At 41.3% G+C, this 27,064-nt stretch overlaps 1 protein-coding gene across 1 annotated transcript in view; it reads right to left on the minus strand.

Moving 5' to 3' along the window:
• Positions 1-27,064, minus strand: part of LOC135709112 (uncharacterized) — a 494,499-nt gene that overhangs the window by 51,487 nt on the left and 415,948 nt on the right. The gene's annotated exons all lie outside the window — the stretch shown is intronic.

Raw genomic sequence — 27,064 nt, forward strand, 5'->3', positions numbered from 1 at the left:
TACAAGCACTTAGTCGTTTTTTCGAAAAAAAAATTTCTAAGGTTTCTGAATTTTAACTTGAAAATTGTCGAGGAACAGCGCGTTGCAAGGATGTTGCTCGTGAACATTGCAGAAATGCTGTGTACATCTCACTGCAGTCTGAAAAATTATCGAGAAAATCCACCCAAGAAAAAATCGACTAAGTCCACGTAAACAGTACCACTGAACTGTCATCAGATTGAGGTTAACCCCGACGGTGCAAAACCTAATGCTACGCTGGCTATAGTGTGTTTATACCGTGAATCAACATAGCCGGCCACCTAAATTTGACAGCTCAAATTTACATAAACATTGTGCACAAAACAACAGTCGCAAAAAAGGAACAGAATTTTCAATTATTTAATATTAAATCTTCTACTTTTTCAGCTGCTCAGGTTCCTGGAGTGTCGTTCAGTTCGATGGTTGAATGCTGGTCGAAAGGAAGAGGAAAAATTCGGGACACAGGACGTTCGTATACTCCACTGGCAGTTCGTAATGTCACGACCCTTACTACTCCGTCTGCTCCGGGATGAATTTTTTCGATGCGTGCGAGAGGCCAAGAGACAGATGGCTTTCAATTTGCCCGATCTGGATTTCCATCGGACATGAGGATTTTTCACGCTGATGATTCAGTTCCGCAAGGTATTCCTTCCTCCACCGGTCCCAGTGTTGCTGGATCAGTTTCTGCAGCTGCTGATAGTGATTCAGCCGATTGGTGGGAATATTTGTATATTTCGGCTCCGGAAGGCTGAGAAGCGACGTTCCGATGAGGAAATGCCCGGGAGTGAGGACATCTAGCTCAGTAGGATCGCTTGATAATGACGTCGCAAACCAATTCTAGGTGAACAGCCTTGGATGCAAAACAAACGAATACGGCGATGTATGCTTTACGTGGTGCTGCTCGTCGGTGTGCGGGTTTCATGTAGACCGGTCCGCAGTAGTCCACTCCAACTACGGTGAAAGCTCTGCTGGTTACGGTGCGAGGCTTTGGTAGTTGACCGACAGGGTTTTGGCGAAAGCATTGCGGACACTTGCGACACACAAGATTAGCGATGGTTTTTCCGTTCACCGGCCAGAATTCAGAATTCTTGATGCATCGTGGCTAAAGTTATGCGAGAACCAGAGTGCATGCAAAGCTCGTGATAATGCTTTGTGATGAGTGTGAATTTCAGGAAGGATCATAGGGTGCTTGGTTTGGTAGTTCTCAGATGAGTGTTTGAGCCGGCCGTTGAGTTGAATGATACCCTTTTTGTCGAGGAAGGGACCAAGTAGTCTCAGTGATGATTTGTTTGAAACGGATCGAGTTTTTGCCAGTTCCTTCAGGTCTTCGGCGAACGTCTCCTGCTGTGCAATCTTCGTAAGCATTTCCTTGGCGTGCTCTAGTTCCCCTACTGCGGCGAATAGGTGAGGATAGGGGTTAGGTTTGCGACGACAACGATTCACAAAACGAGGGACCAAAGCGGTGATCCGAACTAAACGCCAGAAGGATGAGTACCGATGAAACAGAAAGTGATCCTCCGGTGACTGCTGTACCACAAGTGCTGTTTTTCGCCGTTCCAGTAGATCTTCTGGTGTAGTACCTGTCAGATGTTTAGGCCAATTTTCATCCTCTTTCGAAAGCCATGGTGGGCCATAGCGCCAGATAGGGTTAACGACAAATTCTTGAGGTAGCATCCCGCGTGAAACGAGGTCCACTGGGTTGTCGATTCCAGTGATGGCCGTGTGTTAGTTGTTGAATTACAGACGTTCTATTTCCGATGAAAGTCTGCCAAGTATTGGGTGGTGCCTTGATCCAGTGGAGTGTGACTGTTGAGTCTGACCAGAACCAGCAAGGAGTGCCTTCCATCCGTAGTGCTGCTGAAACCTTGGTGTAGAGTTTCGCCCACAGAAGTGCAGCACAGAGCTCAAGCCGCGGCAAACTAAGTCGTTTGAGTGGCGCAACTCGTGATTTTGCTGCAATGAGCTCGATTTTGATTTCTCCCTCCTTGTCGGTCGAACGTGCGTAGATGCAAGCACCATACCCAACTTCGGACGCATCAGTAAAAACGTGGAACTGTATGGAGACCGAATTTGGTAGAAAGATGAGTCGAGAGACCTTGTAGTCTTCCAGGAGTGGCAATTGTGCCGCAAAACCATCCCATTTGCTAGCTACCTCTTCCGGTACTGGATCGTCCCAGTCGACAGTGACTAACCAAAGGTGTTGCATTTGGATTTTGGCCCATGCTACGACTGGAGAGACCAATCCGAGTGGGTCGTAGAGCTTCGCAATCGCTGAGAAGATCTTACGTTTTGTCCAGCTGTCATCGCTCGTAGATGGTTGAACCTCGATGCACAACTGGTCTGGTCCTATTTCCCATCCCACACCTAGTGTTTTGATTCTCTGGTCTGTTTCGAAGTGCAGCGTTGTGTCAACTCCAAGTGCTTCAGTGGGTAAGTTTTGCAGGATTTCCGAACTATTTGAGCACCATTTCCGAAGTTCGAGGCCTCCTTCTGCCATCATAGCTTGAATTTCCCTTTGAAGCAGTACGGCTTCTTCCATCGAGTCCGCTCCCGATAGTAAGTCGTCCATGTAGAAGTCGTCTTGCACGGCGCTGGCTGCAAGTCTGTATTTCTGTCCCAAATCCAAAACCAGTTGCTTCAACACCCGAGTGGCGAGAAATGACGATGGAGACAAACCGTAGGTGACAGTCTGTAGTTCGTACACCTGGATTGGTTTCGACGGATCGAATCGCCAGAGAATTCGTTGAAGCGGTGTGTCGTCTTCGTGGACCCGTATCTGGCGGTACATTTTTGCGACATCTGCGACTAATGCAATGCCATGTTTCCGGAACCGGAGTATCAAATTCAAAAGTTCATCCTGAATCGTAGGTCCAGTGAGTAGGGCTTCGTTGAGTGAATAGTTCGTAGACTGGTTATTAAAGTTCAAAGTCAGCCCACACCACTGAAGAGAACGTTCCGTATTCTGGGGGTACTTGTTGACCGGTCCCTTCGAGCAGCACTTTAAGGCGATCAAGAACGACTGCCGCAGTAGGATCAACTTGATCCGCACCATCTCTCGCCCCCACCGGTCTAACAATCGCGACACTCGATAGTCGCCTACTGTACGGTCTTGAGATGACGTGCATCGCCACCGAAAAGCTCGTGCAGATACAAGCACCAACTTTCAACACCTACGTTCGGATTGTCTCCGGTCTTCTCCCGTCAACGCCCGCCCTTCCTCCGTTGTACAACCGCAGCAATTGCAACGAAAGCCGCTGCCTTTACAGCAATGACCTCCGGAAATGACAGGATCTTTCTCCTCGATGAGGGGAACAGACTCCTCCGCATGACTGCCAATTCGGAGCTCCCCCCAGTGGCCAAGGTCCACTGGTACGGAGACAAAAGTTGGCGCATGCCTCCACCAAAAATCGAGAGTCGGATAAAGAGCAGGTTCAAGGCTGGAGATAACTCTGCAGCGCTGAAGAGAACAGAAGCCGTCGAAATTCTAGTACTACACTATGTTTGTTTTGATTCGCTATGAAAGTTTGACAGATAAAATGAGGGGTTCGTGGATTTTCCTATATTTCGAGGGGTGCATCGATAAGCTTGGGACCGAAGATAGTACCAGAGCTGAACCAAAAAGTTGAGCACGTTTTTTCGGGACCTTCTAGTCTTAGAGTTACCTCTATGGTAATATCGTACCTTTACCGACTAGGCTACCTGAGGCAATGTTAACATGTTGATGTTAATATAGGAATTGAATGTTACATATAATGATGTAAATTGTTGTGCCATAATTATGTCCGAGCCTGTTGCAGTACGGTAAAACTTTAAACTACCCATTACGGGCCCCTTTGATGTAGTTAATCCTGCACGTCGTCGTCGTCGTTGTCGTCATCACATTGGTGTCGCCTTAAGAGCTTTCCACTTTCCGGTAGAACGAAAGTTCTAACCCTGCTTCCGGGGGGAAAAAAAAGAAGGGAAACAGGAGAGCAATGTGACCTACGTGCCTCATTGCCCTGTGCTGCCGTGGTAAGAGATGCAAGAATTTCCATACAACCTTGTACCTACTCTATGTTTAGCAACGGGCCAACGGCGACCGAGAGAGACACTTCCTGAAATGAAGATACTTTCTTCGCTCGTCGGGCCTCCTGCCGACTCGTAAGTGACTTCTGAACTTTGTATAACCTCATTAGGAGTTTCAAACCACCGAGGCAAGCATTCCAACGGAGGTGGTCTCCGGGAGCTTAGAACTCACTACTGCCCTACTGCTAGCAAAACAGACTCTCGACTCACTTCCGGCATCTAAGCTCCGGTTCCACCGCAATCGTGTGTGTTCGTTGAAGAAAAGTCGAAAAACCTTCTGTGGAATTGCCACTTCTCGATGCTGCCGGATATGAGCCTGACGAGAGGACTCCGGGAAGAAGCAGGGTGGTGGGAGGGATCCGGCTTTGACGTGACCTGCTACCACGTTGGCGTTGGTTGACTCAGGAAGGACCGATGATGGCATTGCACAGGATGATAAATATATGAAAATCTGCCCAGTTTCGCAGTATGCATGTGGAATATGAAAAACGGTCCCCCTCCGGCGGAGAAGGAGAAGGAAGAGGCAAAGGATGCGTACCATAATAAGTAATGGTACAGTGTGATGTATGGTTATTTTCCTTGGGCACAGGAGAAGGACCAATTGGGTGGCCCGTGCTTTCAAAAGGAGCAAGGCTAGCAGTCTTATCTGTTGGCTTTTTGGGGTTATTAAGGTGAGCTGGAATATGAGCTCGTTTGGATTTTATCCCCGAGTAGGTGATATTTTCCCAGATGGAAGATGATGGGAAAGGCACAGAGAGGATTTATAGCTTTGAATGGAATATGCTCCATCATAGAGAAGGGAATACGTTTTTTTTTTTTCAATGACTGAGCGATCCGGTCGAGTTCGTCGTAATTGGGGGGGAAAACCTTAAAATATTTTACCGGTATTAGGACGCTTCTGAAAAAATGGCAATAATGACCCTTTCAGCTCGGGATTTTCTCACCATATACTTCTCTAGTGTGCCAATTATTCTTGACTTTAACTTGAAATCCCAATTCGATAGAAGGTTGTAATCTTCGGGCAATTTCTATTTGATAAAGTAGAACGGTCTTTAAAATAATAACTCTAATGTCAAATTCATAATTCTAAATTAATTGCATACCTTCAGGCGATTATTTCTAAAACGCCAACAGATGACGCTCTGCAAGTATATCAACTAAACTCAACTAAATAGTTACGGGTTGATTGGGAAAAACTGCAAAGTGTGCCACATGCCGACTAACCACCCACCGCAGTCGTAGCCGGAGTAATTTGTTCTGCGGAGCTTCTACTTCTCCTAGCGGAATGAAAACCATCAATCAATTAGATTAAGTCTTGAGTTGAGCGAACGCTACACGCTACTTTTCCACCATCCGGGCGCAGTGGGCCAGAAAAATCATAGAAATGAGGAACGATGCGGAGGGGAGAAGATTTGTTGAACTAATTCAGTTATTCAATTGTAATTGGAGGAGGAGGAGCTCCCACGCTTTGTACCTGTCAGACGGAAAATAATTTATACTGGCCCCGCAGCAGCAGCGAAATGACAACGATCCAATTTCCTTTCCCGAGAAGTAATGCTTCCCGCAAATTCCCAGCATCCGCTGTCCCGGCCCGATGATGGAGATCTAAATTAACAAAACTTTCTAAACTCACTAATCTTCCCTTGCTCAGAGCATATACGACTCTTTCCCATGTTTTGTTGACGTACGTCGCATTCGCATGTAAATATAGTCAGTACCACAGTAGGAGAAATTTATGTATTATCATGTGAAGGAAGATACAGGCCTTGCGGGGGTTCCAACAGTAATCGCTGGATGGGTGGAAAGTTCTCAGTGACTAAAAAAAATCGCATAGCTCCGAGGGATGTTCAGGCAACTTTGCGTATTTGGAAACAATCGGAATCTGGGGTATTGATTTTCATTGAATTCGTGTGTGCTTCTGGGACAGCCGATGTTGGGGAAAGTTTTCCGTTTTTCTTTGCTTCTTAGGCGGAAAAAGGCAGTTTGCCATCACGTTGCTCTTTGCTCGCACGTAATGTCAGGAAATTTTTCAACTTTGAGAATGCGACAGTGAGCATTCATAAGGGCGAATACGCGATGATCGATTCTCTTCATCGACTTTCTCTTTGCATTGCTACAGCTAAGCGAAACAATTTTCTAGAATTTGTTCAATGCAGAGTAGTAACAGGTTGTATTGGCTATCAAAAGCAACAGCAAATGCAACGAGAAACGTTAAATCTAGCAAGTTATTAACAAAAGAGAAAATCGACGAAGAGAATCGATCATCGCGTATAGGCCCTTATGCATGCTCGCTGTCGAATGGCTTTATAACTCGCTTTGGCTGGTCCGGGACGGGGTTGGCATTTGTTTCACTTGCCGTTTTTCGACCGTTTAAATTGCATTTATTTTCTGGCAGACGCAGTATAGGGTGTATCAAGAATTTCAATGTTTACTTTGAAAATTAGACAGTGAGCATGCATAAGGGCGAATACGCGATGATCGATTCTCTTCATCGATTTTCTCTTTGCATTGCTACAGCTAAGGGAAACAATTTTCTAGAATTTGTTCAATGCAGAGTAGTAACAGGTTGTATTGACTATCAAAAGCAACAGCAAACGCACCGAGAAACGTTAAATCTAACGAGTTATTATCAAAAGAGAAAATCGACGAAGAGAATCGATCATCGCGTATAGGCCCTTATGCATGCTCACTGTCAAAATGTATGCAGTAATGTCAATCAAATCTTTTTGCAGGAAATCTTCAAAATCGACATAAATCTTCATTCTATATACTTAGCGTGCGTGCAGCTAGCCACAGCTAAACACAATCTTTTCTGGAACGTAGATAGAGTCGTCCCCCTCGAAATCACCTTATAATTCCTAGCACTGTGAAATTATATGTGTTTAATTTAAATCGATTTAATCGAAACGGAACCATGTTTTTCTCGAATCGGTGCGAATATTACTTGAGTGATTGAGTGTAACGTAATATTTTACACATTAATTATTTTTTTTACGTAGGATTCAATAAATCCGGGGTTCAATTTACAAAAAAAAAACAAAATCGACCGCGTTACGAAAAGTGGTCAGGTTTTGACCACTTATAACTCTGTCAATAGCGGATGGATTTTAGTTCTAAATAAACCGATCGATTGGAAATTTTTCTACGAATCTGCTAAATTGAACACTTTATCAATTTTCAATAGATCACTATTGAAAGTTACACAAATGTCGAATTGTTGCAATGGTGACCAAAATTATCACCGATTGCCTGCAAAAAGCGCTTTCCCTAACTTAGATTTCAAAATCGAATTCCATTCGGCCTCGCCGAACGGTGCTTATTCAATCACCGTGTGTGGTGGTGTCAAGTCGTTCGTCATCATCAGCAGTGCTTTCGGCGCGTGGCGTTGAACATTGTTATCCAGTACACAAAGAATCGCTGCCCGCAAGCGATTCACCGAAGAAGAAGGATGCCGCACCGCTACTGATCGGATTCAGTAGCTCCTCGTGAGCCATCTAAGTATGCCAAGCGCGTCACCATCGTTCCAAACAACATACAGCTCGCCAGCCTCATCCGTGTTGAGCACCCTAATATTTAGCTTAGAGTTAATTTTCATTGAACGTTCGCTCGCCTTGCTGCCAGTCACATCACCCCCAAAGCTACCGAACAACCAATCGTTTGTGGTCAAATGCGTAACAGTATTGAAGTGGGACTGACTGACTGACTATTTAAGTAGACTAACGAGGCATTGAAGCTCATACAAACCATTCCGATTAGTAATGTCCAGCGAATCCAAACACATAAAGCAACCAACGATACAGACAAAATGGTTGCTACGACTACCATGACAAACTCGCTCTGTAACAAAGCTCGATCCGAGTGGTAGAAGGATAATGATATATTGCTTGCCTGCTTTGTTGCAATATACACGGATGAGGACATAGCTTGATATGAATCGGGAAAAGACATAACAAAAAAATTCCCATTAACACACGTGTATCATCTTCGGCTTTACTTCGTGAAGCAGCTTGCCAACAATTTGCTCGTTTCCTTCTACCGCCCCGAATGAGTTGGGTCGCACGAGCTGCTTGTCATGAAAAAGAACGGTGAAGATTATATCATTATTGTTTTCCACTTCTGACATAGCGTTATTATTCGGTTCGTTGATCGCTTGTTATTTTGTCATTTGGAGATATTTTTGATTCCTTGGTAATGTCATGAACATACGGTACAAAGTTTCAACAGCTGATCGGTTTTCTTCAACGTCGAGTCAACGTACTAGAAACAGTCACCAGAGATGCCAGAATACAACAGTTCCAGTCAACACTCCTTGTACCAATGCGACAACTTTTCGAACATCAACTTTGACAAAACTGTCTGCGTCGAGGTCGTATGCTGAAGGACTGTCCATCGGATAGCAGCTGCCGCAAGTGTCGAGGACTTCATCATACGCAACTTTGCTTCGTGTCAAGGTCAAGCGGGAGTAGTCAACCAACAGCAATCTACCATCCGGATCAATCCGGTGATCCCAGCCAACCGAGCAGTAAATAGTAGTGGACCTGTGTCATCCATACCCGTAGCTTGTACCCACTTTTCAAGCTGCACAACGCAAGATGGGTCAGAAGCAGAGTTATATTAGCCACAGCGATCATCATCATGGTGGACGATCGCGGAAACGAGCATCCAGGCAGCGAACGCTGCTTTGCAACAGAACGAGTGTGCAACGAATGAAGGTACGGCGTTGCAAGGTAAACCTTCTGATCGTAGGGATTGGTCAAGCGTCTACCGAGGTCCGCTGCAAATTTCGATCAACTGTGAAGTCTCGGACCTCCTCGTATTCTACCATTATCGACGCTTTCGTTCTCCCAAGGGTCCCGGTAGATTTGCCATCAATCTCCGGACAGGAATTCAGTTGACTGATCCGTCATTCTACCAATATGGAGCCATTGATGTTGTGCTAGGAGGCCGAGTTGCAGCTCGAATTCATTGGGCGATTCGGTTCCTTGTTTGATAAATTCCGTCTTCGGGTGGATTATAAGTGGTAAAACTCCTGAACAATACTCGAGGTCTTTTGTAGTCTGCAACGTTGCTACCACTGCTGACATCCATCGTGACATTGAGCGATGTTGGGCCATCAGCGATCGTCTATTCTCCATCGGAAGCCTACCGCGAGAAATTCTTCAATGAAACTGTAATGATCGGTCAAATGTCTGAACCCTTTGAGAGATTTTGCGGTAATAACGGAAAGAGAGAAAACGATAAGTGAGGCGATAAGTGATGTTCAGGAGAATGTATAAATGAAATAAACACTGTGCTGAATAGATCAGTTGGACTTGATACATACTGGAGTCAACACTTATATTTCTATTGTGGAAGAATCTCTACCCAAACGGAAACACATCAATAGCGACGAGTGGAAAATCTAAAAAAATAGTTAGTGAAAAAAGTGAAGTAGTGAGGAAAGAAAAACTTTATTCTTGCAGCGGCGTTTGGAAGCGTGCGTGAAAAGAGCCGTGAAGCAAGAAGAAATTTGTGTTTTAGTGTGACGGTTGCTTATGATTGTCAGTGAGCGAAACAGAAGGTGATAATTAGCAGCTGGCACGTGTGAATACGGTGAAAAAAAAAAGTATTAAAAGCTTGTACAGTTTGTACAGAAAGTATTCGAAGCCGTCATTTTGAAAAATAGATGGCTCATGGTCTATGAAAAGAACCGTGGCCATTGTAATTCCAATTGTTCCACTTGGTCCGCCATTTCAATAGCGCAGGAGTGAGAAGCAAGACGTAGAGTGAAAAAGCTGATTTTCTTTGCTGGGTTTGGAATATAGCAGCCTAAAATTGGTGAGCTCGCGAAGGTATAAAAAAAAGTAAGCAGTTAATCATATTGAACTGAGTGAGTGCAAATTGGCAGAGAAAAATTACAGCGAGAACATTTCAAAGAGTGATTTACGGTGGATAAGAAATTAACGTACGTCGAAGGGTTACGATTTGCCCGAAGAAAAAAGTGTATTGGCGGAGATCACGGTGAGAGAAGAGAGAAACAGAAAATACATGCACGGTGGTAAGAGTAACGCTGCTGGACTTCTGGTGGAATAGCGAACCAGAGTAAGAGAAGAGCAGAGAGTTTATTGCACGGTAGCAGAGAGTTTCGTAACGCCGACGGAACAACCGACGCTGCTGGGTGAAACAAGTGTAACAATAAAAGAGAGTAAGATTCTGCAGATCAAGTAAGTCATTTCCTGTTTTTTTATTGCGTTTTTGTTGTAGGGTGTTTGCCATTATATACGTACTATTTGCGCCAGCATGTCTGCCTTAATTGGAGCCGTTGACCACTATGTGCGTGGTTCTAGTTTCGCTAGTTATATGAAAAGAATGGATATCTTGTACCAATTGAATAATATTGCGGACAACAACAAAAAAAATCTGTTTATTGCTTTGAGTGGTCCGGTTATTTTTGATGAACTGGAACTTATTTATCCGGGGCTGGACATTTCAGCCATGGTATACAACGATATGATCAGTAAACTAAAGGAAAGGTTGGACAAAGTGCAACCTAATATGATGCACAGACATAAGTTTAATGGGCGTTTGCAGGGAGTTGACGAACCGGCTGAAAATTATGTTTTAGCCCTAAAATTATTAGCAAGTCATTGTGGGTTCGGAGCGCATAAAGATGAAGCCATAAAAGATAAAATTGTTTTTGGATTGAGGGACCAGGAGCTGAAGCATAAGTTGTTGATGAGAGATGATATGACGCTGGAAGAGGTAGAACAGATGGTAATTCGGAGTGAGTTGGCTAAGTTCCGTGCAATGGAGTTGATGGAGCGAAATGAAGACCCAAGGGAGGTTAATTCGGTTAAATACAGATTAGGAAATGAAAGGCAGTGGAAAGGTATGGACAGAAGAGGTAGATCTGTATCGCGTGGTTACGATAGGCGATATCGCAGCAGAAGCAGGAGCACAAGCAGGGATCGTGAGCGTGTACATTTCGGTAGCAATCGATATGATCGTCGACATTATTATGAGGACCAACCGAGAACCAGTTATTCGAATCATTATAGAAATGAGAACCCTCACGTAAACGTAATTTGTAATTTTTGCAAAAAGAAAGGTCACGTAAAGCGTAATTGCTACAGATTAAATAATCGTAAATCGGTCAACTTTGTAGAAGAAGCGCCGGTAGAAATAGATAGCTATGATTTTAAAAGGTTACAGATAAAAGATTCGGAGGAAGAAGATGATTATCCATGTATGATGATAGCGAGCAGTCGTTTCAGCAAACCGTGTCTTGTAGAGGTACAAGTAGAAGGAATTAATCTGAATATGGAAATAGACTGTGGTGCAGCAGTCACGGTTATCAGCTTGGAGACCTACAGAAAGTATTTTAAAAACATCGAAGCTACAATTTGCAGCAGCCGCTTAGTTGTCGTGAATGGGCAACAGCTGAAAATCTTTGGCGAGATTTTCGTCGATGTTTTTGCGAACAATGTTCAGCATCAAGTAACTTTGATAATACTTGATTGCTCGAGGAGTTTTGTTCCGTTGTTCGGCAGAAATTGGCTGGATGCTTTTTATCCTAGTTGGAGGAGTACATTTGGAAATGTGATCAGTATCAACACATTAAAAAAAACTGAACGAAATTTGGAGCAAAAGCATGCATTGGGTAATGTTGAATCTGACATTAAATCTCGTTTTCCCAAAATTTTTGATGGTGATTTCTCGTATCCAATAATAGGGTTTGAAGCTGACCTTGTGCTTAGAGAGGAAAGGCCAATATTTCGTAAAGCATATGATGTGCCATTCAAATTACGGGAAAAAGTTATTGAACATATGGATTCTTTAGAGAAGCAAAATGTGATTTCCCCAATTCAGGTTAGTGAGTGGGCCTCTCCGGTTGTAATAGTACCAAAAAAGGATAACGATATTAGAATGGTTATAGATTGTAAAGTTTCAATAAATAAACTAATTATTCCTAACACCTATCCTCTACCGCTAGCACAAGACATTTTCGCTTCATTGGCCGGTTGTAAATGGTTTTGTTGTCTCGATTTGGCGGGGGCGTACACTCAACTTAAACTTTCGAAGAGATCAAGAAAATTTGTTGTAATAAACACAATTAAGGGACTATACACGTATAATCGTTTACCGCAGGGAGCATCATCGAGCGCATCCATATTTCAAAAAACGATGGACCAAATTTTAGTAGGGTTGAAGCAAGTATGTTGTTATTTGGACGATGTGCTTATTGCAGGAAAAACTAAGGAAGAATGTTCATCAAATTTGTATTTAGTGCTTGCTAGACTTGAAAAAGCTAATTTGAAGGTAAACTACAAGAAATGCAAGTTTTTTGTTAATTCTCTTACTTATTTGGGGCATTTGATCACGGAAGAAGGCCTCCTTCCCTCTGCAGATAAAGTGTCTACAATCGAGCAAGCCAAAGTTCCTAGAGATACTAGTGAATTAAAATCATATTTAGGTCTAATAAACTTCTATGGCAAATTTGTTCCTCATTTATCGGCAAAGCTTAGTTGCTTGTATGCTTTGTTACGTAAAGATACAAAGTTTATTTGGGATGACAAATGTCAGCAAACTTTTGACGAAAGCAAAAAGGCTTTATTAAATGCTAATTTTTTGGAGTTTTACGATCCAGCAAAACCTATTATAATTGTATCTGACGCTTGCAGCTATGGACTTGGAGGAGTAATAGCTCATATGGTTGAAGGAAAGGAGAAGCCTATTAGTTTTGCATCTTTTTCATTGAACTCTGCGCAAAGGACGTATCCTATATTACATCTAGAAGCATTGGCGTTAGTATGCACGGTAAAAAAAATTTCATAAATTCTTATTCGGTCAAAAGTTTACCATTTATACGGATCACAAGCCACTTTTAGGGATTTTTGGAAAAGATGGAAAACATCAACTATGTGTGACAAGATTGCAAAGATATGTGATGGAAATGTCTATATATGAGTTTGATATATGTTACAGACCTTCTTCTAAGATGGGAAACGCGGACTTTTGCTCCAGGTTTCCTTTGGATGAAAGTGTTCCAAAAAAACTGGACAGTGGATGTATAAAAAGCATAATTTTTTTTGGTGACTTCCCATTAGATTATTCCTTAATTGCAAAAGAAAGTAAATCAGACTTCTTCCTTTCAAAAGTAGCAATTTATGTTACAGATGGATGGCCAAAAAGAATCGAAAAGATTTGGCAACAAGTGTTTTCTTTGCGTTATGATCTTGAGATAGTAAAAGGCTGTGTTTTATATCAAGATAGAATTTTTATTCCGGTATCTCTTAGAAATGAAGTTTTGCAGTTACTTCACTCCAACCATAACGGAATAGTCAAAATGAAACAAACGGCTCGCCGATGTTTGTTTTGGTTTGATTTAAACAAAGATATAGAAAATTTTGTTAAACAATGTGATTCATGCCTAAAAATGTCAGTGGTACCTAAACCTGAGTGTAATACATCTTGGATCCCAACAAACCGTCCTTTTAGCAGAATCCATGCTGATTTTTTCTTCTTTGAAGCTAAAACATACTTGTTGGTTGTTGATAGCTACACAAAATGGCTGGAAATCGAAGTAATGAAATATGGGACAGATGCTCAGAAGGTTATTAAGAAATTTACAGTCATTTTTGCAAGATTCGGACTCCCAGACGTTCTAGTTACAGATAATGGGCCACCATTCAATTCAGCTCAGTTTAATTCCTTTATGGGACGTCAAGGAATAAAAGTTATGAAGAGCCCTCCATACAATCCTAGTAGCAACGGACAGGCAGAGAGAATGGTGAAAATAGCAAAAGATGTTCTAAAAAGGTTTCTCTTGGATCCTAAGACGAGAAAACTTGATGATGATGATCGAATCACTTTCTTTTTGGCTAACTATAGAAATACTTGCTCCGCGTCTGACGAAAGGTTTCCATCTGAAAAATTATTGAGTTTCAAGCCCAAGAGCTTACTTGATCTTTTGCATCCTAAACGTCAATATAAAGACTATCTTGACGCTTCTCCTTCGGCTCCTCCTGCTGGGAAGGAAGAAAACCAATATTATGCCAGTACGCCCTCCCAAGATCCATTTCTCAATCTAGCGCTAGGGGATAGACTATTATACAAAAACAATGACAAGCATGCAATTGAGAGATGGGTCGAGGTGAAATATGTCAAAAGAATCTCAACAAATGTTTTTGAAATCTCTTTTGGCAGGCACAATTGTAACGCTCATCGGAATCAGCTAAGGATTGTCGACACCCGGCCGAGTAGTACGACGTTTCAAGTGCCAATACAGCGGAAAAAACGGCTTAGAGAACTCGATGATTCCGACGAGGAGTTTCTCGGATTTCCGGATGTACCAATAAATACCGATTTTGGAAGCAGAGGATTAAAACAAGCGAGACGTAGCCCCATTGCAACGCGAAGCTTTACGCGGTCGAAGAAAAATGCTGAATCAACTATGGAAGGCCAGTAGCAAGATCAGTAGCATTGTTTTCAGTAGTAAATTATCAATGAGTCCTGGGATTTGCTACAAGAAAAACAAGAAGAAAAATATCAGGTTCAAAACTTTAAGAAAATGCATGGAAATGATTGAGTATATGTTTAGATTCAATTCGATTATGTAAAGTAGTGACGATTTATTGAAATGCTTTATTCTGAATTCTGATACAAGTTAGATTAGTTAAATCAGTTCATGTAAATTCATGAGTTCGAAATTAAATAGTTTTTTTTTGTTTATGAATTAATGTTTGTTCTAAAGGAGGAAGGATTGTAATGATCGGTCAAATGTCTGAACCCTTTGAGAGATTTTGCGGTAATAACGGAAAGAGAGAAAACGATAAGTGAGGCGATAAGTGATGTTCAGGAGAATGTATAAATGAAATAAACACTGTGCTGAATAGATCAGTTGGACTTGATACATACTGGAGTCAACACTTATATTTCTATTGTGGAAGAATCTCTACCCAAACGGAAACACATCAGAAACTACTGTTCGTTGTGATGATGGACGATAAAGTTTTCGAGTACCGTTCAAGGGAGATAATTTGCACAAGTTAGGGGACAATCGAGGTACTGCATTTCACCGTTTCCGCTTGATCGAGGGCCGCTTTGAAATTTATGTAAGAGTACGAGGAGTTGGGACACATGGAGCGAATCGACGAATCAGATGCATACCTCCTTCCACATCATCTAGTAAGTCGAGAGGAGAGCAGTATAACCAAGGTGCGTGTCGTCTTCGATGCTTCTTGCAAGAGCTCCAGTGGAATTTCCCAGATCGATGCTATGCAGGTGGGTTCAAGTGTTCAAGAAGATTTGCGATCCATTACGATGCGATCCGCTTGCATCCGATTGTTTCCCGGTGACTGCCGTTTCCACCTAATATTCTGGCGTCCTTAACTTTCAGAACCAATTCGCATCTACAAACTGAAGACCGTCCCAACAAACAATTTAAGTTGATTTAAAGCTGAATAAGCCATTTTTTAGCTGAAGAAGCTTATTTTTGCCTGAATAAGCTCTTATTCAACATGCAATGTTTGTTGGGGTAACATACGGCACCGCTTCAGCTCTGTATCTAGCTACTTGAGTTCTAAAGAAGCTAGCGCAGGATGAGAAGGAGAACTATCCCCTCGCAGCAAAGGCAACGTGTGAGGATGCCATGCTACTCGACAGAAATGCAGCTACGAACAACCGGAAAACAACCGTGCCATACAGCCGTCGGTGGATCCTGCTTCTTTATGCATTTGACGCAAGTCTGCCTTCGATGGATGTAAACCCAGTGCTGATAAAAATCATTTATTCTACACCCAACATAGCTGAAAATGAAGACAACCTTAACAGATAGACCAACTACTTCCATGAATCTGAATTTTGACATAACAACATTCTCTTGATCAAGGCAACCTCTGAGTATGGTAATCAAGTTAAACATTTTTTTTCTTCATTCGTGGTTGGATGTTCATTATCGCCTCCGTTGTTAATATTCGTCTTCATCTTGGTGGGGATGATTTTGAGGATCAAATGCAAAATGATTATTTTCATTTTACACAAATATAGCACTGCAGGACGTGTCGTGTAAGTTTTTATACACAAGCCGATGGCAACTCATCATCAAACTAATAGCGAATTCGTTTATTATTCAGTTCCAACCTGGATCGGGTATCAACATTGGGTCTGCTTGTTTTCTTACAAACGTCAGTTTGCTCGTTTGTTTTTAAAACCTAGCTCAGGTTGAGGTTCGCACTGACAAAAAGTTCGGTTTCGCACTGGTTTCGCACGGTTTCGCAGATTCCGTGGGTGCGTAGTCACTCAAGGGAAATCGACGTTCAAAGTTAAACCCTTCTGACATGTTTCCCCAGAGTTGGTTGGAAATGCTATCTAGCATTTTGTAAACAATTTTTTAGCTTTGTTTACAACAATTTCGATCAGAAGTGCCGTTTCCGTACTACAATTTTATGAAAAATTCCAAAGACGCCATTTTGAAAATATTGCAAGATTCGAAATGGCCATATTTTAACAAACGATTCTGCTCAATACACTCTTTAAAATCCTTCACACACCATGTGCCGGCACGGGCATCTTAAACCGCTACACTGCATTGTCAATGTAGTGGAAAATAGGTTAATGGAACCTGTACCTGCTGTGTTTTCCAGCCATGCCTCCATTTGTTGTCGTCGCGGTCGGCGGTAGTATCATGTCTAGTCCATTAGACGATCTGATTTCTCACTCGCTGGAAACGGAGAACTCCGACAATTTTCTTGTTCCAACACTGTTCTCTTGTGTATCCACCTACAATCAAAGGCACAAGAAGCAATACGATGATGGTGTCGGTGGGTGGAGGTGGACCCCATAGCTTCTGCTGCCAGTGATGACGATGACGAAGTCGGCAATGGCTTGGAAAACGCACTAGAAAATAAATTGTTGACTCGCAAACCAAACCAAGCTTAGCCAGCTTCTAGCATTCTTATCGCCACGCCACGCCGGCAAAAACCAAAACACTACAGTAGTACCTAGTAGAGTGGTCCTGCATGCACGAGAAGGGTGCATTTCTCGTTTTTCCTTGCTGTTGGTGATGTTGTTTTGAGTTTCCAAGTCTCGCAAAAGGATGCCAAAAGCACACGGACAATGAGACCGACTCAAAATTGAGTTTGGATTGCGAGGAAAATCCACCTTTTGAAAAATTTAGTCGGATCCAACTCACTTTTGAGTCGACCTCATCGTCCGTGCCGAGCATGAGATCGAATCGGCGGGGACTACGCCCGGAAGAAACAACACTGTTTAAATGGAGGAGTAGAACACAAGAAGGAAAAACTTCACAAACTGTTTCCAAGAAGTCGTAGGAGCGGAATGGGGCGTTGTCATCTAACCGACCCCCCACCCCCGTTCCCATGTACTGAGTTGATGTCGCGTCCCATCGAAAGTGGAACTGGAAAGCACACAGTTTTATGATTTTATTTAACATAACTATTAAGCGTGTTGTCAAGGGAATTTTATAGGAAGAAGGGTTGAAAAACCCCGGAAGAAGAAATGGGAGGGAAAAAATATTTGCACGATAACATAGTTGTGCACTTTCCACTGCATTCGGTTTACCACGCACAGACAAACAGAGCTGACTTTCTTTTAATATTGGAAACAGAAAATGAAACGGAACTGCTTTCCAATAATGAATCGAAGTGAGCTAGAAAATGGTCAGCTTTTGCATAACTTTTGGCGTTTACTTCAAAAATGCCGACAGATGTCGCCGCTGTATCTCTTCAACGGCATTTTCCATCTGCTTATCTAGGTTCGTTTACTCTTCCATGCAACAGAAAAGGAGGGACCGGAGTGCCTTTGACGGGTGGGTTTGTTGGGAAACCCTGAAAACTGTGCCACATACCGACTAACCACCCACCGCAGTCGTAGCCGGAGTTATTTGTTCTGCGGGGCTTCTACTTCTCCGGTGTTTGCGGTGCACAGGTCCGTGGAAAATGAAAACCATCAATCAATTAGATTGCGTCTTGAGTAGAATGAGCTCTCTACCAATGGGAATCGGAACGGAACATTAAAGAAATTAAGAACGATACGGAGAAGATTTGTTGAACTAATTCAGTTCTTCAGTTGTTAGTGTAGGAGGAGCTCTGTCTACATTGATTTTTTTTTTGGCCGACCGTCGCAGAGTAATCTCCAATCTATTAGCCACTATTTCGACGCAAAGTTATAGTATCGAATTAATTTTTAGCTCCTCTAATCCCAGGATCAAAGCGGTTATTAATTTTCTTCATCCTATTCACTGAACATCATTCCCGTAAATCACCTTCGCTTTGAAATGGCCTCCCCATTCTGCCAACATCATCAGCCAGAGTAGCAGTATTTCCCATCGCATAATTTACTGGACGGCCATTGAAAAGACAAGAAACAGCCGGCTGGAAGCTAAAGAACGGCCAGCTCCAACTGACCATTACCTACAACCAACCATACCAAAGTCCGTTGGGCTATCATCATTTGAGGCGTGACCAGGTCCGCCAGGACCAGGAAAGATGGGTGCACGTGACCAGAATATGATGACATCGGTTTCGGTCGTAAAATAGATTACTATTTGGTGGAAAAAGGAACGAGCCCATCGAACAAATGTCCTCCCCGCTCTCCATCTGCCATAGGAGATAATGATCACATTCAGCCGGAGAGAGGAAAGCAATTTGGTGCCTGGGACCATAACATTAAGATCAAATAGCAGACACACACACACACACACACATGGAACTCAATTTCGGTACTCACCCACGGGTTGTTCCCCTGCTGGTCAGCCCAGTAGCCTTCGCCGGCGTCGGCCCACTGCGATTCGAGTGGCAGTTCCGGTTCCGGTGGCCATATCGGTGGCTTCGGCGGTCGCGGGGTCGCCGGTTCCCCACGTGGGCACCACAACACCGACTGTGGGCAACCTATGTTGATGGTTTTCAGCAACCAAAACACGGACAGTTTATACAGACACAGATTGCTAGCTGTGGCGGCGGCAGCGGCGGCGGTGCTTCCGATGGGTGGTCAATCAACTGGCAACACTGGCTGAGGGCCGTGGTCGCCGTTTTCACCCCCCGCTGGATTACTACTGTTGGCGCAGTAACGCGTTCATGATGGTTCCAGCTTGAAGTAACCGGGTGCTGGAAGGGGTTTCAGTCCATCGGACATTTCCGATGCACTTGCACTTTTGCAGATGGTTTTGTTCTTCTCACTTTTTCACACTTTCTTCTCGGTTGATTCAGTCACATTTTCAATCAATTGCTGTAAACTAGTTGCGGTTAAATCATGATCTGAACTGATTTCTTGGTTGGTAGTTCCCCAGAATTGAGAAATGCATCTTTCCTTGTTTAAAAACACATCAATTTGAAGGGCTCATTTGAAGAATCAAAGTGACGATTGACTCACAGGAGGCGAGTGGGTTAAAATGGCAATGACGTTTTGATATCTGTCAAATTGCATGACATTTTTTTTAGTACATCATTATTTTTGTAATAGAGATTGCTGACGTTTGTCGTACGTAGTGTGCGTCAAGTATACGTATACGCAAAATGTTTTCATCGGGAAAAAAAACTTCATAGCGGAAAATTTTCCCGATGAAAACAAATCACTTACACAATCATACTTTAGCAATCTCTATTGTGGATCTTAAAACTAGGTGTAGCATGACCAGTTTTGGCATTACTTTGATTCGCCATTTATGAATAGCATTCCCAGATCAGATTTAATAATGGCCGTAAGTTCCAACTCGGATTAAATACCGACCCTGTTTGGATGATCTGCTAAATGGTGGTTAAGAGTCGTGTTGATAAACTCTTATGTCGACAAAGTAGCCGGACATTCTTAATCGGGATTTAATCCGAGGATAACTGAGGAATTTACGTTTCGGTCGACCAGCAGATGGAAAATGATAATGACGTTTTGCTACCCGTCAAATCGTATGGAATATTTTTTAGTACATCATCAGTTTTGTAATTGCAAATCTGAAAACTAGGTGTCGCATGGCCAGTTTACCTTTGCGTAAATTCAGCAATACCGGTTGGAGCTTACCACCATAAATGATATTCATATGAATGGATTAACTCCAAAATGATCAAATCATAATTCAAATTTTCGAAAATGGGCGGTTGTTGAGTAAAATCGAAGACAACATATCAAGAAGACTGGCAACTCTTCGATTTTCTCATACGACTGCTATGAGACCGACACAAGCGCGTCATCTGCCGCGCAAAGGTAAATGCTTCGAACGAATTTGATAGCAAAGATTATAACCTCAGAAGATAGGTTTGTTGCCAGTCTTCTTGATTTGATGTATTCAGTAAAATCCTAAAATTAAAATTTAATGTTTGATATTAAGAAATCAATTCGTTTATTATTCATTATTTTGGTTCTTGTCGTGCTGTCAAGTTAAAACATGAAATCTTGATCCTCCAGTAGGCACTCTGAATCACTATTTTTTTTCTAGCCAAGATGGCAAGCTACACTGGAAACGAATCTAACTCAGACAGTGAGTCACTTTTACCACAGAGATCAGACGTCCAACTTCCACCAGAAACTTGTATAAAGATAAGTGGAAACGTCGCCGTTATGTGGTGCTAGCAGTTCCTGATTTCCTCTATAAATTTTCTACTTTCGACCAATTTGGCGGTAGTAACTTTACGATACTTGTATCTTAAAATAGTGCCAAGGAATATCATTAAAATTCCGGCAATTTCATATAAGTTAGGAGTATTTCATAAAAGATCGGGGAACATCATAGAAGTTCTGGGAAATTCATAGTAGATTATAGAACTTCATGTAAATGCTTTGATCTTCACATAATTTCATGAAAGCGCATGCGTCTTTTACGTCAAACAGATATTCTCTCATATGATATCAGGCTGCTCAGAAATTATTCCAATGATCTTCAGGTGTTGTAAGATGTCTATGAAGTCCTCTTGATGTTTTTTTTTCAATCAGGTATTATTCCAACAACAATTGAATTCACGTTTATTATATGTTCTGTCATGAGACCAGGCTACTCAGAAATCAATCCGAAGACCATCAGCTGATCAGGGATCCCAGGCTTTTTCTAGACTTGAGGTTGATCAGGTATCATTCTGAAAATATCCACCTATCCAACTATCCAAATCACATGTTTCAGATATTCTCTTACATGATACCAGACAGCTCAGAAATTATTCCAAAAACCTTCATGTGTTTTAAGATGTCCATAGCGTCCTCTGGATATTTTTTCAAGACTACAGGATGATCAGGTATTAAAGGGTGTATTCGATAAAAATGGGACACACATATTTACTCACCAAAATTAAACCGATTATAGGATTTTCTCTAGGGGAAGTACAACTTGATCTGCAGTAATATTTGGTGTAAAAATTGCTCAACTTGGTAATTATTATAATTTTTAGTATACATATTAATAATATTAACTATCAAGCGGACAGCTTCAAAGTAAAAAAAATAACAGTGTAACTTTAACGCATACACTCAATGACGTTTCACTGTTGTTGTTTATGTTTACTGCAGCTTTCATTTTTGCCTAGATTTTCGTTTTCGATAGCTCTGATCGATTTCGACTTCGACTTTTCATGATAAAAACGGTACTGGACGTTCCCCCAGCAGCAAATTTTGCCAGTTACAGGCTCATGGCAAATCGAGTGTAATACGACCACGGAACCATCACTCTGGGACTACGTTTACAGGGGAGGCGTTGTCAGTCGATTCCCGTTCCATGGGAGGACAGCACATTGGTTCGCAGACGATGAAGAATTCGTGGAAATTAATGACTATTTTCTGGGACAGAAGTGCGACCGATTATTTGCACTGAGATCAGCTAACAAATAATGCCGAATTTTTTAGAACAAGGAGCGGATTTTGGTGGCAATGGCCAGCAAGATCATCATAGAATGACTTGCATCTGGTGTGAAATCCATTTTTTATCAAACGAATGTCAAAAGTACACTTCAAACCAAAATTAGTCAAAAACAAAAAAAAAACAACTGTCAGACAAAGTATAAGATTCGCAAATATCACACATATTATAATATTTAATATTTCCACCATCGATATTGATGCTGATACTTGGACCTGTCCTTCCCCTAGGATTTTCTTGAAATTTTCAGGGGATGAAAAACTACTAATGAGCTATGGTACAAAATTAGTTTTATTCAATCTCGTCTCCCATCCCGAATGCCGGCACCTTCCTTTTCACTCCACCCATCAAATTTTGTACCACTGATTTTCCCAGTTTTGTTGTTGTTTTTACCCAAATTTTCTTCAACTCCAGCTCTGTTTTAATAGTTTTGGGATGTTTGCGAAGTTCCGTCTTCATAATTACCCAGAAAAGTTACAGAAGATTTTCGGTGTGCCATTTTTATCGAATACACCCTTTATTCTGAAGATCTTTAACTGTCCCACAATTCAAAATCACATTTTTAGATATTATCTCATGGTACCACGTAACTCATGGTGAGCAAGTATCATTCTAAAGATCCTTCAACTGTCCTACAATTTAAAACACGTCTCACTCCCGATACCAGGTAACTCATAAATTGCTTCAAAGACCAACCGGTGATAAGCGATCTCTATAAAATAATCTCTATAAATAACACTAGTTTACAGCATTTTTGAACTCGGTAAGGTGATGATCATTTCCAATGCAAAATCCTACGCTGAATTCAATGCCGTGGTCAGAAAAAAATAAAGTAGAGCCATTTTTGAGATATACAAAAATTTTGAATTTTTGAATTTTGGACAAAAGTACGATTACTAAAATGTCAATATCTTTGGAACTAGTGCACCAATTTTAAATCTTTTTTTTTATGAAAATGAAGCTAAATAAATTTGCTATCGTTCACTAGAATATTATGTCTTAATTAAAAGTTTAATTTTGAAGACATTTAAAAATTTACAGCATTTATTTTTTATTTTTCCTGCGAATTTTCCATAAAAATCTTGTTTTAATCAACATTTTTAATGGGATAAAAAGATTCAAAAAATCATTCCATAATTTATTCTTAAAGTCCATTCAAAACCGGAGAAAATGAGCCACTAATGGATGAAATCGGTTGGAAATTGTCGAAGTTATGAGCATTTTTGTAAAACACTTAAAAATGTTGCTGAAATACAACAGCTTTAGAGTTCCTTTTCGTTGTAAGCATCCAAATCGCATGTAAAGTTTTCATGGGAGATTCTTTTCTCTACATATCAATTTGATTAAGGCATATCAGGATTTAAAACCGAGTTGATACAAAAGAAATTTATTAAGGTTTTATTAAAAATGATTCAGAATCGAATGACTTTGTCTTCGATGTTTTGAACTTGTTTCTCGAATCAGAAACCAACAATAGTCACCCATCATTGCTTCATCCCAAAACCCTTGGTAACGACGTTCCATCATCTTCATTTGTTGGTGAAAACGTTCGCCGTGCTCATCACTCTCGTCACCAAGATTTTCCGGGGAAAAATCCATGTGAGAATGTAGGAAATGTATCTTCAAAGACATATTCACACCTGTGTTCAGTGAAATAAAAGGATTTGAAATTAATTATATGTAACAAACACACTATTTTTGATTTATACCTATTTTCTCATAATTTTTGAGCAATTCATCGACGGCTTCCTCATAATCTGGGCTTCTGAAATTTCCTAAAAAGTTGGAAGGGTTGTATACTAGATACGACCGCAGGGTTGGCGTTGGATAACGTCTGTTATGTGTTGTACTTAATTGTGTATATTATATTTTAGGAATATTCCTTAATAACTCTTTTGCGAAAGTTTGGTGGCCCTGAAAAGGGCCGTTTTGTTGGGCTGATATTGTTGACAATGATGGAACGGGCGACCTTGTTGGACGCTTATATAGTAGAACAGAAAATATCAGAGGTGTCAGATACTCGAATACGTACGTTAAACTCTTTCTTGATAATGTTGTGGCCCTGAAAAGGGCCATTTTTCCAACGCGCTCGGCGGAGTTGCCCTTGCGGAGCAGACGGTGAATACGACCGACTGAGAACTGCAGCAGCTGGGCATTCCATGACGGCGGCCCAGTATACCGGAGCACTGGCACCAACGCACTCGGCGTACAGAAAATATCAGAGGTGTCAGATACTCGCATCTGGTGTCTCGGTTGGAGAAAGTGTAAGAATATAAAAAAAATCAATCGATTTTCACCATCTTTAGACAATGGTTTACTTCTAACCATTTTAGTTTACAGAATGAAATCAATAGTTTTGAAACAATCAGCAAATTGCTAGAAATATTTCCAATGGATTGATGCCATTATCTCGTAAATCTATCGAGAGACGGTTGAGTTATTATCGTTCAAAATCTTTTAATTTTTCGTAACGCATCCAAAATGACTGTTTTCAATTTTGTACCCCCGTATGTTGCCGAAAGACGTTATCCAACGTCAAAAGGTTGTGACAACACGCTGGAACGATTCCCACGCTTCTTCCTCATCTGGTGTCAAAACTGTATTGAATGCGGAATCATTGAGCAGTTTTTTGATCTGTGGGCCAACAAATACACCTTCCTTTATCTTTGCGTCAGATAAATTTGGAAATACTGATTTCAAGTACTGGAATGCCGGCCCTTCTTTTTGCAACGCTTTGACGAAATTTTTGAATAGCCCAAGTTTTATATGTAGTGGTGGAAGAGGATCACAAGAGGATCATTTTTAACGTTGCCTTTACCAATTGTGAAATTATCCCGTTTTGGCCAATCTTTTCGGACGTAGTGTTCCTTACGAGCTCGATTGTCTCATTTACACAAAAAACACATATATTTTGTGTATCCCTGTTGCAATCCAGTCAACATGGCAACCACTTTAAGATCGGAACAAATTTTCCAATTGTGTTGATTGTAATTTATCAAATTGAGCAATAGAGCCATTGATTTATACGTTTCCTTCATATTAACGGCAGCTAATGGAATAGAAGGTTTCTCATTCCCTTGATGCAGTAAAACGGCTTTCAAGCTCAACTTGCTACTATCGATGAATAAACGCCATTCAGCTGGATCATATGGCTCACCAAACTCTTCAAACAAGCCGTTTACGTCATGGCAAAAACATGCCTTGTCCTTTGTAGAATAATATTTGTCAAATTTCTTGTGACGATTCCTGTGACAAGAAATTTTGACCTCCTTGCTCAGCATGTTGTGTTCTTTCAAGCGTGATGCCAGCAATTCGAATTTCTCCTTCGATAAGTCGAGATCTCGCACCAAATCATTAAATTCGGATTGTGTAAACAGTTTTGGGTTTCTTTCCAATTCCACCTCGAAGTCTTCCTCGCATTCCTCCTTGAATTCCTCCTCACTTTTTGTAACGGTCGATTCAACAGAGGGCGCTCGTTTCCGCTTTGGATAAACAGGATACGGAACCGAACTTGAATGTGGAACAGGTTTTGTCATAGAAGCCACTTTTGGATACTCAACTGTTTTGTGACGTCCTTGTTGCTTAACTTTTGTCAAGCAGAAATAACAATCCGTTGCATGACAAAACGGTCGACGCCATATGGTGGGCATGTCAAAGGACAAATAGCGACTGACAGATAACAAATAAATGAGTTAGTAAGTAAGACATTAACACTTATCAAAAATAGATGAAGTAAGATAATGTCGCTCAGGAAAGAACAAAGCACTACCATGCTGTACATAAATTGTTTATATGAAAGTTATTCAAAAAATCAATTTACCTTGCGCCTGACATCCACCTAGCCAAGCACGTTTTGCACGAACTACATAATACTTTTGGAATCCACGGTTCGTCAAAGTCTCCAGGATCAATTTTAAAATAAAGCCTGTATGCAGTTTGCAACGAAGCAGTGAAATTGACCGATTTTGTAAATATATAGTTGCCACACGCGTAACAAAACTTTTGAGGATCATTTTTACACTTGAATTCACGTTTTGTCGTATACATCGTTACGCAATGTTAAAGAAAGAAAGCTGTCAAATTGAGTTGGTTGCGTTAGGTTCTCGCCAAGCGGTCTCACAAACACTAGCGTAAATTATATTGTTGAAAATATCCCATTTAATTTTGCGTGACAGCTGGTAGTGTTAGTGAAATGCACCGTATGCGTACACGTCCGCAGAAAGGCTTACTGGAAGTGGTGCATGAACCTAGGAGCGGGACAACGGCCAATCTTGGAACATCCAATTTCCATGATTTTACAAAAAACTTCATAACTTCGACAATTTTCAACCGATTTCATCCATTAAAGGCTCATTATCTCCAACTTTAATGGACTTTAAGAATAAATTATGGAATGATTTTTTGAATCTTTTTATCCCATTAAAAATGTTGATTAAAACAAGATTTTTATGGAAAATTCGCAAGAAAAATAAAAAAAAATGCTGTAAATTTTTAAATGTCTTCAAAATTAAATTTTTAATTAAGACATAATATTCGAGTGAACGATAGCATACTTATTTAGCTTCACTTTCATAAAAAAAGATTTAAAATTGGTGCACTAGTTCCAAAGATATTGACATTTTAGTAATCGTACTTTTGTCCAAAATTCAAAAAATCAAATTTTTTTGTATAAAGGGTGATACGGTCAAAATTTGGTCAAGGGAAAACGCGTGTAAATCGGTGAAATCGTTTATTTAAAAAATCAAATTAAATTTCTTTTTCAAGTTCAATTAGTATAAAATTCAGGAAAAATATTCAGTTAGGCTTCCGCTTTTCCAAATCCGAATTGCCGGGCCTTACGCTTGACCCCTGCCATCAGATTTTGTACAGCCACCTTGTCCACCTTCTTCGCCGCAGAAAGCCAGTTTGCCTTGAACTGCTGCTCGCCCTTAGCAGTTTTTTTGGTCTTCTTTAGGTTCCGCTTGACAATAGCCCAGTATTTCTCAATTGGGCGGAGCTCTGGCGTGTTGGCAGGGTTCTTGTCCTTGGGAACCACCTGCACGTTGTTGGCGGCGTACCACTCCATGGCCTTTTTACCGTAATGGCAAGATGCCAAATCCGGCCAAAACAGTACGGAACAACCGTGTTTCTTCAGGAAAGGCAGCAGAC

Source organism: Ochlerotatus camptorhynchus, unplaced genomic scaffold (genome assembly GCF_037179485.1).
Source record: "Ochlerotatus camptorhynchus isolate MF236.1 unplaced genomic scaffold, CSIRO-AGI_Acam_v1.1 ptg000350l, whole genome shotgun sequence".
Taxonomy (NCBI): Eukaryota; Metazoa; Arthropoda; class Insecta; order Diptera; family Culicidae; genus Ochlerotatus; species Ochlerotatus camptorhynchus.